This window comes from Mytilus trossulus, chromosome 14 (genome assembly GCF_036588685.1).
Source record: "Mytilus trossulus isolate FHL-02 chromosome 14, PNRI_Mtr1.1.1.hap1, whole genome shotgun sequence".
NCBI lineage: Eukaryota > Metazoa > Mollusca > Bivalvia > Mytilida > Mytilidae > Mytilus > Mytilus trossulus.
In genome coordinates, this window is record NC_086386.1 from 35473281 (window position 1) to 35489066 (window position 15786).

Sequence of the window (15786 nt, forward strand, 5' to 3'; positions counted from 1 at the left end):
TGGATCAGTTCGAAGATTTCTTCCTGGAACTGGAGTATGAAGAAAATCTGGACACAGAGGAACCCCAGCCCTGCAAATCCAAGTTTGATTGGGATCCAGTAGAACAGAGGAGTATACGTTGGAAATGCGGTCGCGCAATCCCCCGCAAAATCTATAGCGGTGGAGGTGATTTCGACGCATGGAATTCTGGTCATAAGTATGGTAAGGTGGAGCGCTTTCCTCAACCCCAATGCTCTGCCAAGACGATTCGATGCCACCAGTGCACACACCCATGCCAACCGCGATGACGGCGATGATATTCTCATGGACGACCTTGGCGACTATGCAGAGATCCTAAAAAGTTCCGGACCGATGTATCAACGCAATCTTACCCTCCCGAGAACCCCGAAGGCGAGTTACAGTTGGAAGGGAATCGTGTCCTTCATCTACCAGAAGGATAAGTTGGGCAGTGGGCTGCAAACCGTGTTTCTTCCTTCAACTTTAAGCAGCTTCTCGATCGCTTGGAACTGTGTGTCACAGCATACCGAGCAGGAAATAATGGTGTGCCAACGAAATTATGTCGATTATCGATGCTATGAAAATGATTGATATATCAGCATCGAAGAATATAAGGCGCTTCATTGTAGTATCCTATAAATAAATGATGCAAATCAGGAAAGGTTACGCTCGAATGCATGCCTCTGGTGGTAGGGGACACAATCGCCAGCTTGGCTTGGCGCATGTTTACTTCCTCTGCCGCCCAAACCATAGGAAGTAAGACCGTGAGTGCTGTCTCCAATGCAGCCTTGAAAGTTGTTGAAAACGGGGCTTCCAAAACCGTCGACCGTGTGGATGGTAAAGTGATCCACCCCAGGAAACTCAGTAAAACCCCTAAGTGTTCAACGCAAGAAGGCAGAGAAAGTTCGGTTGAACAATCTAATCTCCGGATCTGTTATCAAAACCATCCGCTACTTCGTCCAACGCTATAAATAAATACATTATGCCTGACATCCTTACGATCACCGAAGGGTTGACCTTCGACGAAAGTCTTCATGAATATCAGGTTCGAGCATACAAACCACAAACCGGTGCTTAGCTGAACAATTCCGTCGAAATCCGAATCAACATCGAAACCCAGGATTTGTTCCTACACCCAGCCGAGATTTATCTCGTGGTGGAAGGTCGACTTCTCAAGAATGATAAGACAGTATATGCCAGTGCCGATTATGTGTCCCTCGCCCATAATGGTAGCATGTATCTCTTCAAGAGCATCAGTTACAGGCTTTCCGGTCAGGAGATCGAACATATTAACGATCCCGGCATCGCCATCACTATGCTGGGAATGCTAACCTACCCCGACGACTTCTCCAAATCACAGGGTCTCAACCAACTGTGGTATAAGGATTCTTCCACCAATGCCGAGGCTGAGAGCACTAAATTTGCAGCCCACCATGGATATACATTATCACCAAGCCCACCAACAAAGGATCGTTTTCGTTTGCCATCCCTCTGAAACACATTTTCGGCTTTGCAGACGATTACATCAAGATTGTGTATGGATTCAATCATGAATTGTCACTGGTGCGTGACTCAGACGCCAATGCCATCCTAAGAGCCGTTGCCGTCAACAACGTGGCAAAAATCAACCTGAGTAAGATCTCTTGGTTCGTTCCTCGCGTCCGTCCTTGAAGATAAATTGCGGTTGTACAAGATCATCCAGAGCAAGAGTAAGATCGATTGTGGTTTCCGAATAATGCGACAGTTTGATTCTATAGGTGTTCCCCAAACCTTACAGTTCCACTGGCGTCTGTCTGCCAAGAGCGTTCGGGAGAAACCGAGATACATCGTAGCTTTACAGACCGGTAAAAAAAAAGATGCAGCCGTGTTCGACCACTGCCGGTTGCGAATTATCTACGTCACCCTCAACGCAGAATGGTATCCAGCAGTCGACTATAATGCAGCTTTCAACGAAAATAGGAGTATTTAAGGATGCTTAGAGGTGTCTGGGTGGTGTAGCCGTCAATAAGTCATTGAGATCTAGATTGTACCTGAAATGTATGCGTTTGCTCAGTGAATCCCTGTGGCAACGGTCTCTATCCCAAACCCTCAAACGCCCGGATCACCTTCTTGACTCTACTGGAAGCGTGGTTAGCAAATTCACGACGGAGCTGGTCTGATCTTAGATGCTAACAGGCCCTTTAAAAATATTTCCCTGCTCGGAATGCTCCTATAAATTAATTGAATCACTTACTATTAATAGATTCTTGGTATCAGCAGAGTCGAATGTTTAGAAACCAATTCATCGGGGAGATTCATAGATATCAACGTGTCGTAAACACCTACAAAAGAGGGATGAAAGATACCAGAGGAAAAGTCAAACTCATAAATAGAAAATAAACTGACAACGCTATGGCTAAAAATAAAAAAAACAAACAGACAAATAATTGTACAGAAGACACAACATAGAACACTAAAGACTAAGCAACACGAACCCCACCAAAAACTTGCGGTGATCTCAGGTGCTCCGAAAGAGTAAGCACATCCTGCTTCACATGTGGCACCCGTCGTATTTCTTATGTTATATAAAATCCGGTAAATAGTCTAATTCGGTAGGTCACATTCGTAAAAAGGGAAAGGGTACTATAGTTACGACATAAAGAACATATCCGATATCATCTTTGAAACGGTTATTCCAACCAACTCGTGATGGCGTCCGTAAAATTTACGAAGGGATGATTTCAACTTCACCATTTGAAACTCTTAGTTTAATAACTTCCTTGTTAGTATCAATCCTTTTTCAAGGAAATCATGATAGGAAATGCTAGCTCGGGAATATCGTTTCAATTGGAAGATTTAAACTCCGTATGCCGGCGCTGCTTGAATGTTGCTACATAGAAATGGACAGTTCACAAATGGATAGCTAAAATCATCTCTTTCGTCGTAAAGTTTTTTTTCCCACCAACCCTCATTGTCAATTTCTAGATGTATTCAAGATATGAGGCAGACTTAGCTGTATCTGTAGCATCCTTTATCTCAAGTTTGATGGGATAGATTCGTTCAACAAAATCACCAAATTTTGTATGATTTAGTGTAGTGAGAGAACATCATCTATATAGCGGAACGAAAAGTTAAAGGATATTGCTAGCTTCATATATTTCTTCCTCAGAAGTTCCTGTATGAAGTCAGCCCATAATAATAAAGAAACGAGTCGGCAAGAAGAGGGCACAATTGGTTCCCATTGAAATTCCAACAGCACAAGGTTATAATGTTTGAGGACCCAAAGTTCGTGTCAACATTTTTAATGTCTGTGACAATCCATGGTGAGTCCTGGCCTACTTCTCGCCATTTGGGAATTTCCTCGTCACTACAGCGCTGCTCTCGCTTGGTCTTGACAGCGGCCAGTTTTTCCAGAATTTCAACCTCTTGCTCCGTATTCAATCTCTGATCAGACATATTTTTAATCTTACTATCCATTGTGTTTATTATCTGTAGATTTATTTTGTGTGTGTGTTTCTTTCATCCACAAAGACACATTTTCCCTCGACCCCCCACTTTTTCCCGCAACCCCAACCACCCACGTTTCCCCCTCATAACCTCGTCAACGAGTGTGCAAGATTTTCGGATTTTCAGGTCTGGTCCCAGCAGAAATGACCCTCAAAATGGGGGTGTTGCAGAACTGTCATAATCATACCACTATTCAGGGACAATATTCGATGGTGAAAGTCGAGTATTATACGATTGTTTACTATTTGTAGGCACATTAAGATTGGAAAAATATGTTGGTGCCAGTATATGTTTTGATTTATACATTTCTAATGACTTGTGGTAAAGTATTCTCTTAGTAACGGGAATAATTCAAGAATCCTTAAATAGTTCAATAGATGGTTTACGAATTTTGTGTTCGTTTAAAATAATTCTAGCTGCCCTTTCTTGCAATTTTTTTAAAATAGATTCGTGCATGATGATTCTTTTTGACTATATACCTTTCGTTCCTCTGTTAAAAAGCTGTCGAATGAGGTATACGGTATATCTGTAATTAGGGACTGAAGGTTCTAAATAATCCATTACATTATTCAAAATATCCATACCATTATTCAAAATTGGCTATTTCTAAATTGTCAAGCGCATTTTCGCATTAGATCCTCCGTAACACCTCTAATGGTCATTGCGGCACATGTTGTTTATATTCATTTGTTTGCTATATTAATAAGCTTTCAAAAGGTCTACAACTTTTTTCTTTAAAAAGGGGCTGGCGGGTCGCATCAGTCCATTCCATTATTCAAAATATGTTACTTCTGAATATTCATGAGTGGTTCAATATTTATGTTCTTCCTTTCTCCTTTAATATGCTTTGTTGAACACATTGACTTTATACATTTCGTTCGTCTGTTAATAAGCTGCCAAATGAGGTATAAGGTATATCTGTAATTAGGGGCTGAAGGGTCGCAGTAGTCCATTACTTTATTCAAAATATCCATTCCATTATTCAAAATTAGCTATTTCTTGATTTTTACAGGTATTTTTGCATTTAGGTCCTCCGTAACCCCTCTAATGGTAATTGCGGCTCATATTGTTTATACTCAGTTTATTACTTTATCAATATATTTTGATTTGGTGTATAATTTTTTCCTTAGTCCTTCGTTACTCCTCTTATATGCGTCGCGGAACATATTGACTATATAACTTTTGTTCCTCACTTGATAAGCATTCGAATGAGGTATATGGTGTATCTGTAATTAGGGGCTGAAGGGTCCTAGTGGTCCATTCCATTATTCAAAATATCCATTTCATTATTCAAAATTGGCCATTTCTTAATTTTCAAGCGTATTTTGGCATTTAGGTCCTTCATAACCCCTCTTATGGTCATTGCAGCACATATCGTTGATACTCAATTAATTCCTCTATGAATAAGCTTAAATTGGTGTATAATTTTTCCTTAATAAGGAGCTGACGGGTTGCAGCAGTCCATTCCATTATTCAAAATAATTATTCAAAATAAGCCATTTCTCAATGTTCATGGGTTTTTCGATATTTAAGTCCGACGTTACTCTAATATGCGTTGCGGAACATATTGACTATATAACTTTTGTTCCTCTCTTGATAAGATTTTGAATAAGGTGTAAGGTATTTCTGTTAGTAGGACTGAAGGGTCCTAGCAGTCCATTCCATTATTCAAAATATCAATTTCATTATTCAAAGTTGGCTATTTCTCAATGTTCACGTATTTCGATATTTAAGTCCTTCGTTTCTCCTGTAATATCCGTTGCGGAACAAACTGACTATATTCCTTTTGTTCTCTCTTGATAAGCTCTCGATTGAGGTATAATATATATCTGTAATTAGGGGCTGAAGGGTCCTAGCAGTCCATTCCATTCTTCAAAATATCAATTTCATTATTTGAAATTGGCTATTTCTCATTGTTCACGCGTATTTCAATAATTAAGTCCTTCGTTACTTCTCTAATATCCGTTGCGGAACATATTGACTATATACCTTTTGTTTCTCTCTTGACAATCTTTCGATTGAGGTATAATGTATATCTGTAATTAGGGGCTGAAGGGTCCTAGCAGTCCATTCCATTATTCAAAATATCCATTTCATTATTCAAAATTGGCTATTTCTCAATGTTCACGCGTATATCGATATTTAAGTCCTTCGTTACTCCTGTAATATCCGTTGCGGAACATACTGACTATATGCCTTTTGTTCCTCTCTTGATAAGCTGTCGATAAAGGTATAATATATATATATGTAATTAGGAACTGAAGGGTTCTAGCAGTCCATTCCATTATTCAAAATATCCATTTCATTATTCAAAATTGGCTATTTCTCAATGTTCACGCGTATTTCGATATTTAAGTCCTTCGTTACTCCTCTAATATCCGTTGCGGAACATATTGACTATATACCTTTTGTTGCTCTCTTGATAAGCTTTCGATTGAGGTATAATATATATCTGTAATTAGGGGCTGAGGGTCCTAGCAGTCCATTCCATTATTCAAAATATCCATTTCATTATTCAAAATTGGCTATTTCTCATTGTTCACGCGTATTTCAATATTTAAGTCCTTCGTTACTTCTCTAATATCCGTTGCGGAACATATTGACTATATACCTTTGTATTCCTCTCTTGATAAGCTTTCGATTGAGGTATAATGTATATCTGTAATTAGGTACTGAAGGGTCCTAGCAGTCCATTCCATTATTCAAAATGTCCATTTCATTATTCAAAATTGGCTATTTCTCAATGTTCACGTATTTCGATATTTAAGTCCTTCGTTTCTCCTGTAATATCCGTTGCGGAACATACTGACTATATACCTTTTGTTCCTCTCTTGATAAGCTTTCGATTGAGGTATAATATATATCTGTAATTATGGGCTGAAGGGTCCGAGCAGTCCATTCCATTATTCAAAATTGGCTATTTCTCAATGTTCACGCGTATTTCGACATTTAAGTCCTTCGTTACTCCTCTAATATCCGTTGCGGAACATATTGACTATATACCTTTTCTTCCTCTCTTGATAAGATTTTGAATAAGGTGTAAGGTATTTCTGTTAGTAGGGCTGAAGGATCCTAGCAGTCCATTCCATTATTCAAAATATCCATTTCATTATTCAAAATTGGCTATTTCTTATTTTTCACGCGTATTTTGGCATTTAGGTCCTCCGTAACCCCTCTAATGGTCATTGCGACACAAATCGTTTATACTCAGTTTATTCTACTATCAATAAGCTTAAATTTGGTGTATATTTTTTCCCTTAATAAGCAGCTGAAGGGTTGCAGCAGGCAATTTCATTATTCAAAATCAGCTATTTCGTAATGTTAACGCGTATTTCGATATTTAAGTCCTTCGTTACTCTTCTAATATGCGTTGCGGAACATATTGACTATAAACCTTTTGTTCCTCTCGTATTAAGCTTTCGAATTAGGTATAAGGTATATTTGTAATTAGGGGCTGAAGGGTCCTAACAGTCCATTTCATTATTCAAAATATCAATTCCATTATTCAAAGTTGGCTATTTCTCAATGTTCACGTATTTCGATATTTAAGTCCTTCGTTTCTTCTGTGATATCCGTTGCGGAACAAACTGACTATATTTCTTTTGTTCTCTCTTGATAAGCTTTCGATTGAGGTATAATATATATCTGTAATTAGGGGCTGAAGGGTCCTAGCAGTCCATTCCATTCTTCAAAATATCCATTTCATTATTTAAAATTGGCTATTTCTCATTGTTCACGCGTATTTCAATAATTAAGTCCTTCGTTACTTCTCTGATATCCGTTGCGGAACATATTGACTATATACCTTTTGTTTCTCTCTTGACAATCTTTCGATTGAGGTATAATGTATATCTGTTATTAGGAGCTGAAGGGTCCTAGCAGTCCATTCCATTATTCAAAATATGCATTTCATTATTCAAAATTAGTTATTTCTCAATGTTCACGCGTATATCGATATTTAAAACCTCCGTTACTCCTGTAATATCCGTTGAGGAACATACTGACTATACACCTTTTGTTTCTCTCTTGATAAGCTTTCGATAAAGGTATAATATATATCTGTAATTAGGGACTGAAGGGTCCTAGCAGTCCATTCCATTATTCAAAATATCCATTTCATTAGTCAAAATTGGCTATTTCTCAATGTTCACGCGTATATCGATATTTAAAACCTCCGTTACTCCTGTAATATTCGTTGAGGAACATACTGACTATATACCTTTTGTTCCTCTCTTGATAAGCTTTCGATAAAGGTATAATATATATCTGTAATTAGGGACTGAAGGGTCCTAGCAGTCCATTCCATTATTCAAAATATCCATTTCATTCTTCAAAATTGGCTATTTCTCAATGTTCACGCGTATTTCGATATTTAAGTCCTTCGTTACTCCTCTAATATCCGTTGCGGAACATATTGACTATATACCTTGTGTTCCTCTCTTGATAAGCTTTCGATTGAGGTATAATGTATATCTGTAATTAGGGGCTGAAGGGTCCTAGCAGTCCATTCCATTATTCAAAATATCCATTTCATTATTCAAAATTGGCTATTTCTCAATGTTCACGCGTATATCGATATTTAAGTCCTTCGTTACTCCTGTAATATCCGTTGAGGAACATACTGACTATATGCCTTTTGTTCCTCTCTTGATAAGCTGTCGATAAAGGTATAATATATATATGTAATTAGGAACTGAAGGGTTCTAGCAGTCCATTCCATTATTCAAAATATCCATTTCATTATTCAAAATTGGCTATTTCTCAATGTTCACGTATTTCGATATTTAAGTCCTTCGTTTCTCCTGTAATATCCGTTGCGGAACATACTGACTATATACCTTTTGTTCCTCTCTTGATAAGCTTTCGATTGAGGTATAATATATTTCTGTAATTATGGGCTGAAGGGTCCGAGCAGTCCATTCCATTATTCAAAATATCCATTTCATTATTCAAAATTGGCTATTTCTCAATGTTTACGCGTATTTCGACATTTAAGTCCTTCGTTACTCCTCTTATATCCGTTGCGGAACATATTGACTATATACCTTTTGTTCCTCTCTTGATAAACTTTCGATTGAGGTATAATGTATATCTGTAATTAGGGGCTGAAGGGTCCTAGCAGTCCATTCCTTTATTCAAAATATCCATTTTATTATTCAAAATTGGCTATTTCTCAATATTCACGCGTATTTCGATATTTACGTACTTCGTTACTCCTGTAATATCCGTTGCGGAACATACTGACTATATACCTTTTGTTTCTCCCTTGATCAGCTTTCGATTGAGGTTTAATTAATACCTGTAATTAGGGCTTGAGGGTCCTAGCAGTCCATTCCATTATACAAAATATCCATTTCATTATTCAAAATTGGCTATTTCTCAATGTTCCCGCGTATTTCGATATTTAAGTTCTTCGTTAATCCTCTAATATCCTTTGCGGAAAGTATTGACTACATACCTTTTGTTTCTCTCTTGATAAGCTTTCGATTGAGATATTATGTTTATCTGTAATAAGTTGCTGGAGGGTCCTAGCAGTCAATTCCATTATTCAAAATACCCATTTCATTATTCAAAATTGGCTATTTCTCAATGTTCACGTATTTCGATATTTAAGTCCTTCGTTTCTCCTGTAATATCCGTTGCGGAACATACTGACTGTATACCTTTTGTTCTCTCTTGATAAGCTTTCGATTGAGGTATAATATATATCTGTAATTAGGGGCTGAAGGGTCCTAGCAGTCCATTCCATTATTCAAAATCTCCATTTCATTATTCAAAATCGGCTATTTCTCATTGTTCACGCGTATTTCAATATTTAAGTCCTTCGTTACTTCTCTAATATCCGTTGCGGAACATATTGACTATATGCCTTTTGTTTCTCTCTTGATAATATTTCGATTGAGGTATAATGTATATCTGTAATTAGGGGCTGAAGGGTCCTAGCAGTCCATTCCATTAATCAAAATATCCATTTCATTTTTCAAAATTGGCTATGTCTCAATGTTCACGCGTATTTCGATATTTAAGTAATAATAATAATAATAATAATAGCTTTATTTAAAGAGAGTAACTTATGTGGATTAAACCAATTTTCAATAAGGCTCTCTATAATATACATTACAATGTTAACAATATGAATAAAACATAATTAATCTACTATTACACACATGTTAAGAATAGATGTATAGAAAGTAATATAACAACAACAACAACAAAAACACCTATGGTATACATTGTGGCTTAACTTAAAAATTTAACACTTTTCAAAATAAAATGACTTGTAAGAGTTTTTAAATGTAGATATACTTTTTGATTTTTTAATTTCACTGGACAATGAATTCCACACTTTTGGACCACTAAAAGAAAAACTTGATTTGTATAATTCTGTATTTGATTTAGGGACAATAAAATTATCCGATGATGAAAGTCGAGTATTGTATGATTGTTTACTACTTGTAGGCACAATAAGACTTGATAAATATTTTGGTGCCAGTTGGTGTTTTGATTTAAACATTAATAATGATTTGTGGTAAGATATTCTCTTAGTAACAGGAATAATTCCAGATTCCTTAAATAGTTCACTGGATGGTTTATGAATATCGTGTTCGTTTAAAATTATTCTAGCTCCCCTTTTTTGCAATTTTAGTAAACTGTCAACTAAAAACTTGTTACAGTTTCCCCATACTGAACAACAGTAATCCAAATGTGAAAGAAGATACGCATTGTAAAATAGAATTCGTGCATTGTGATTCAAGAATTTCTTGATTCTTTTTAATAAAGCTAATGAAGAATTAACTTTTTTGATTATATGATGAATTTGATCATACCAAGAAAGAGTTTTGTCAACAAAAATACCTAGGACTTTTTCACAGTGACTTTCATTAATCTTTTGGCCATTAATGGATACATTTAATGTGTCATTACACATCATAGACAGTTTTTGTTTTGAACCTATACACATTGTCTTAGTTTTTGACACATTAACTAACATTTTGTTTTCATCAACCCATTGACAAATATTTTCTAATACAACATTAAGTGTCTGACTTATATACCTTTTGTCTTTTCCAATTACAGAAATAGTGCTATCATCAGCAAAAAGATCAAGATTATGATTAGGATTACACAAATGCAAATCATTAATAAATATCAAGAATAATATAGGACCTAAAACGGACCCTTGAGGTACACCTGCTTTTAATGTAGATACATCTGAAAAAGTATTTGAAATTGATACGACTTAATGTCTATCAGCTAAATACGAAGTAAACCAATGAATAGAATTATAAGAACATTTATATTTTTGTAATTTTTGAAGGAGCAGTTTGTGATTTAGAAGATCAAAAGCTTTACACAGATCTAAAAATACTGCCCCTACTAAATTACCTTCATCAATGGCTTTTAACCATTTATCTAACAAAGAAGTCATAGCAGTTTGACAGGAATGGTTTGCACGAAACCCTGATTGCATGACATACAATAGATTATATTTGTTTAGAAAATTCATCAAATGAGTTTTTACGTGTCGCTCAAGGATCTTAGATAGTCCTTCGTTTCTCCTGTAATATCCGTTGCGGAACCTACTGACTATATACCTTTTGTTCCTATCTTGATAAGCTTTCGATTGAGGTATAATGTATATCTGTAATTAGGGGCTGAAGGGTCCTAGCAGTCCATTCCATTAATCAAAATATCCATTTCATTTTTCAAAATTAGCTATTTCTCAATGTTCAGGCGTATTTCGGTATTAAAGTCCTTCGTTACTCCTCTAATATGAATTGCAGAACATATTGACTATATACGTTTGTTACTCTCTTAATAAGCTTTCGATTGAGGTATAATATATATCTGTAATTAGACGCTGAAGGGTCCTGGCAGTCCATTTTATCATTCAAAATATCCATTTCATTATTCAAAATTGGCTATTTTTCAATGTTCACGCGTATTTCGATATTTAAGTCCTTCGTTACTCCTCTTATATCCGTTGCGGAACATATTGACTATATAACTTTTGTTCCTCTCTTGATAAGCTTTCGATTGAGGTATAATGTATATCTGTAATTAGATGCTGAAGGGTTCTAGCAGTCCATTTCATTATTCAAATTATTCATTTCATTATTCAAAATTAGCTATTTCTTCATTTATACGCGTTTTTTTGGAATTTAGGTTCTCCGTAAACCCTCTAATGGTCATTGCGGCTCAGGATATAGATATAGTGTCACAGTCAATGTTTTTTTTTTATATTTATTTCACTATTCACCGCTCCAAGATGAATAATGAAACATTACCTATTTCATTTTTCATTTTTCATTTTTTAATACTGAATAGTGAATAGTGAACTATTTCATTATTCATTTTTGAATTTTGAATAATGAACTATGAATAATGGACGTACTTCAGCGCGGTTCAAAACTCAAGTGTACGCCCAGGCTATTTGAAGTAAACGTAGCTACGCACCTGGGAATGCATATGGATGACTTTTAATTTCTTACATTCATTTTATTTGAAATTTAAGGAATAGTTGTTATTTATGTAAACAAATCCCACATTGATGTATATCATGTACAATAATCAGACATCAACCCAAGCCAATATGGATGTAATTGAAAGACATCTAGAGATCAATATACAGTCTTAAACAAAAGACAAAGTAAGGAAAAATATAGCAGATTTTTTAGAAGAATTATTATGAAATGTATTAGCAATATTTAGAATATATCATTTAAAATTTAGGTTCCACCAATCATTTTAGAAAACTGGCGATTTCGTTGCGACTTGTCTATCCGAGAGATGTTTCATCGGTTGATATATGGAATCTTAATTATTTTATCATGAAGTCAGATTTGTACATCGACTTGAGAAATATTAATGAAGGTGGAATAAAGCCTAAATGTCAGTTTTAGTCTTATATATGTATGTCAATTTTACTCATTTATATGTTTACATATCTTATTGATTCAGTGGTGATTGTAAATAGACACTCACAAGTCTAAGATAAAATTTTACAGTTTTGAATGTTCTTCATCAGTTAACTAAAATCAGGCGGAGATATGTTTTTATTTCCAACAGAGGGACACTCAACCTATATCAATTTGTGCATGAAGCGATTGATAATTGATAGATACTGAATGCTTTTACCACACTAGAACACACCCGTGATATCGCGGGTCCGTGACTGAATTAAAGTATATAACTATGCGCAAGCCTTATTTTAGTATTAGTATTGTCATCTGATAAAGTCATGCCGATTATAAGATACACAGTTTTCTCTGCTTTCAAATCTTTCTGTTTGAACCCGTCGAACTGGAACTTATCAATCATTGGTAATATTAATTATTTGGAAAACAAAAGGTCCTGGAATGGAGTATTTTTTAATCAACAGCATTGTCCTATATTAGTTATAAATAAAGTTGAATTCTTTGATTCTCTGTTTTACGTCATGCCCGCTAACAAATTGAAAACTGTACCTATACGCCTTATTTTTAGTCCAGATTTTTAGCATTCGTATTGTTATCTTAGAAAGTCTTACTGATTAAAATACTACAATAGGTAACAATTTGACAATTTAGTAGTGTCAACCTTTTCTCTGCTTTCAAATCTTTCTGTTTGAACCCGTCGAACTGGAACTTATCAATTATTGGTAATATTAATTATTTGGAAAACATAAGGTCCTGGAATGGAGTATTTTTTAATCAACAGCATTGTCCTATATTAGTTATAAATAAAGTTGAATTCTTTGATTCTCTGTGATACGTCATGCCCGATAACAAATTGAAAACTGTACCTATACGCCTTATTTTTAGTCCAGATTTTTAGCATTCGTATTGTTATCTTAGAAAGTCTTACTGAGTAAAATACTACAATAGGTAACAATTTGACAATTTAGTAGTGTCAACCCTGTGATTATGACCCGTGTATATAGGTCATATAGCATATTAATCCTGAATACACCGTTTGTTGGTGCGCCTGTCAGATGCGGAACGTACAGATAAGGTAATAGGTAACAGGTGAATATACTATTGGTATCGGTATCGGACTCGATCCGGAACTTCTTAATTACTGGCATTATTAATTACGTGGAAAACAAAAGGGTCTGGAGTGGTGTAATTTTTAATCTACACCTTTGTACTATATTAGTTATATATAAAGTTAAATTCTTTGATTCGTCGTTTTTACGTGATGACGGCTGACAAATTGGACCTCGTAATTTTAGTATTATAGATAGTTGATAGATACTGAATTCTTTTACCACAAATTTGTGAAAATTTTATCCGGTATATATACTTAAAATACAATAAAATTTATGTCTTTCTGTTTCAGGTCTTCTGATCCAACCATGTAGTATGGCATGTTATTGAGATATGGTTTTGGTCGATGTTCGTGAAGGACCTGTAATTAGTACAAAGTATATCACTGGATTGAGCTCTTTGTCTAAGTGTATTATGAAAGTGCTTTGCTTTGAGCTCAGTTCATTGTTATGCAATTCATTCATTTGGAAATAAAGATTTGACAGACAACTCTCATGTACAAGGAATTACAAAGTAGTATCCATTCTATGTACAATGTAAGTAATAGGGAGATAATAACATTTTATTTAGATTTGAATCAGACAATTTTTGTCCATTAGCCAAATTAAAAAAAAAAACACACAAATTTACCAAGCAACGCTACTCTTGCTACTAGCAATATGATGCTGTATTGTTATGTTACACTTTATTTTTTTTTATACATCTATACTGCCTACATGACACCTTAGTTTTGAGTTTAAATGGTCATTCAGTATGTTAATAAGACCAAAATTCATAAGGCCTGTTTGGCCTTATTTAATTCTTAAACTACATTTCATTGTACATGTTCAACATTTACCATTCATTTGTTTATTTCTTAATTTGAGTGAATCAACAGCAAATATTATTTACTACAATACACTTTCATACCACAACAAAACTGCCTTACTGTATTGGTATTACTTATATTTGTATCCATATAACAAAATAAATTGAAAAGGGGATATTTTTTGCAATACCTTTTTCATAATTACTATAACTTTTTAGATCTGTAGACATACACATATTAGGTAGATATTCATATCCACTTCAAATTTTATCAGATGACTTCTGTAGCAGTTTTTGGTCTTTGAAGCATGCTCACAAAGATTGTTTTGATGCTATATATTTCATACTGGCAAATTTTTGTTTTGCTTTGAACTGCTTTGGAGGAAATATTTTCAAATAATTAATACATATAAAATAACACAGAAGTTTACTCTCTAGCTCAAATAGCCTCAAGCATCATGTCAGGCATTGTCATTACTAATGTCTTATAATCTGAGTAAATTAATTACTTAAAACAATTAAATGTCTTCTAATCTGAGAAACAATTTCGACATTTAAACGAAATCTTTTACTTATGATAATGATGATTCTCCACAAAGTAATATAAATAGAACCATACAAATAGTAAGCAAATTCATGTTTTCAGATACCATCTCCTATATAAAAAAAATCACATCATAAAAAATTTAATCTGTTATGTGTTCCTCTCCTAGCTTCAAAATGTATATATTCTATCTGACATAATCATTTGGTAATTAATGCAATCAGTGTCTCGAGCTCTTCCATGCTCGTCTTGAACATAAAAAACTAAATATATACAACTCTCCTAATGCTCAGGTTGGTTGTCATATTATGCAACACAGTTAATAATATAGAACCCTATAGGAAAAACATAGAACTGTTTTTGTCATACAAAACACTGTCAAACATCTTAACATACTATCAACACTGATCAGTGTCCACACTTGTACAAAAAAAAAGCTTTTATCGTCACTTGGCGTCCGTCGTCGTCCGTTTACTTTTACAAATTTTTTCTCCTCTGAAACAACTGGGTCAAATTTAACCAAACTTGACCACAATCGTCATTAGAGCATATAGTTTTTAAACAAGGTGTCCGAAGACCCCGCCAATCATGCAACCAAGGTGGCCGCCATGGCTAAAATAGAACATAGGGGTAGAATGTAGATTTTGGCTTATATCTCTGAAACCAAAGCATTTAGAGCAAAACTGACATGGGGTAAACTGTTTATTAGGTCAAGATTATCTGCCTTGAAATTTTCAGACAATAAGAGACTCGTCTAGATGTATCCTACACTATTGTGTTCATCTAGCAAATAATTATACTGTATTATATAACCATTAAATAAGCACATGAAGCCAAATACATGTGCAATGTTAAACAGAAAGTTGTTCCTTAATTGAAATAGATTTAGCCTGAAAGATGAAGCTTGGCATACCATTAATGTAG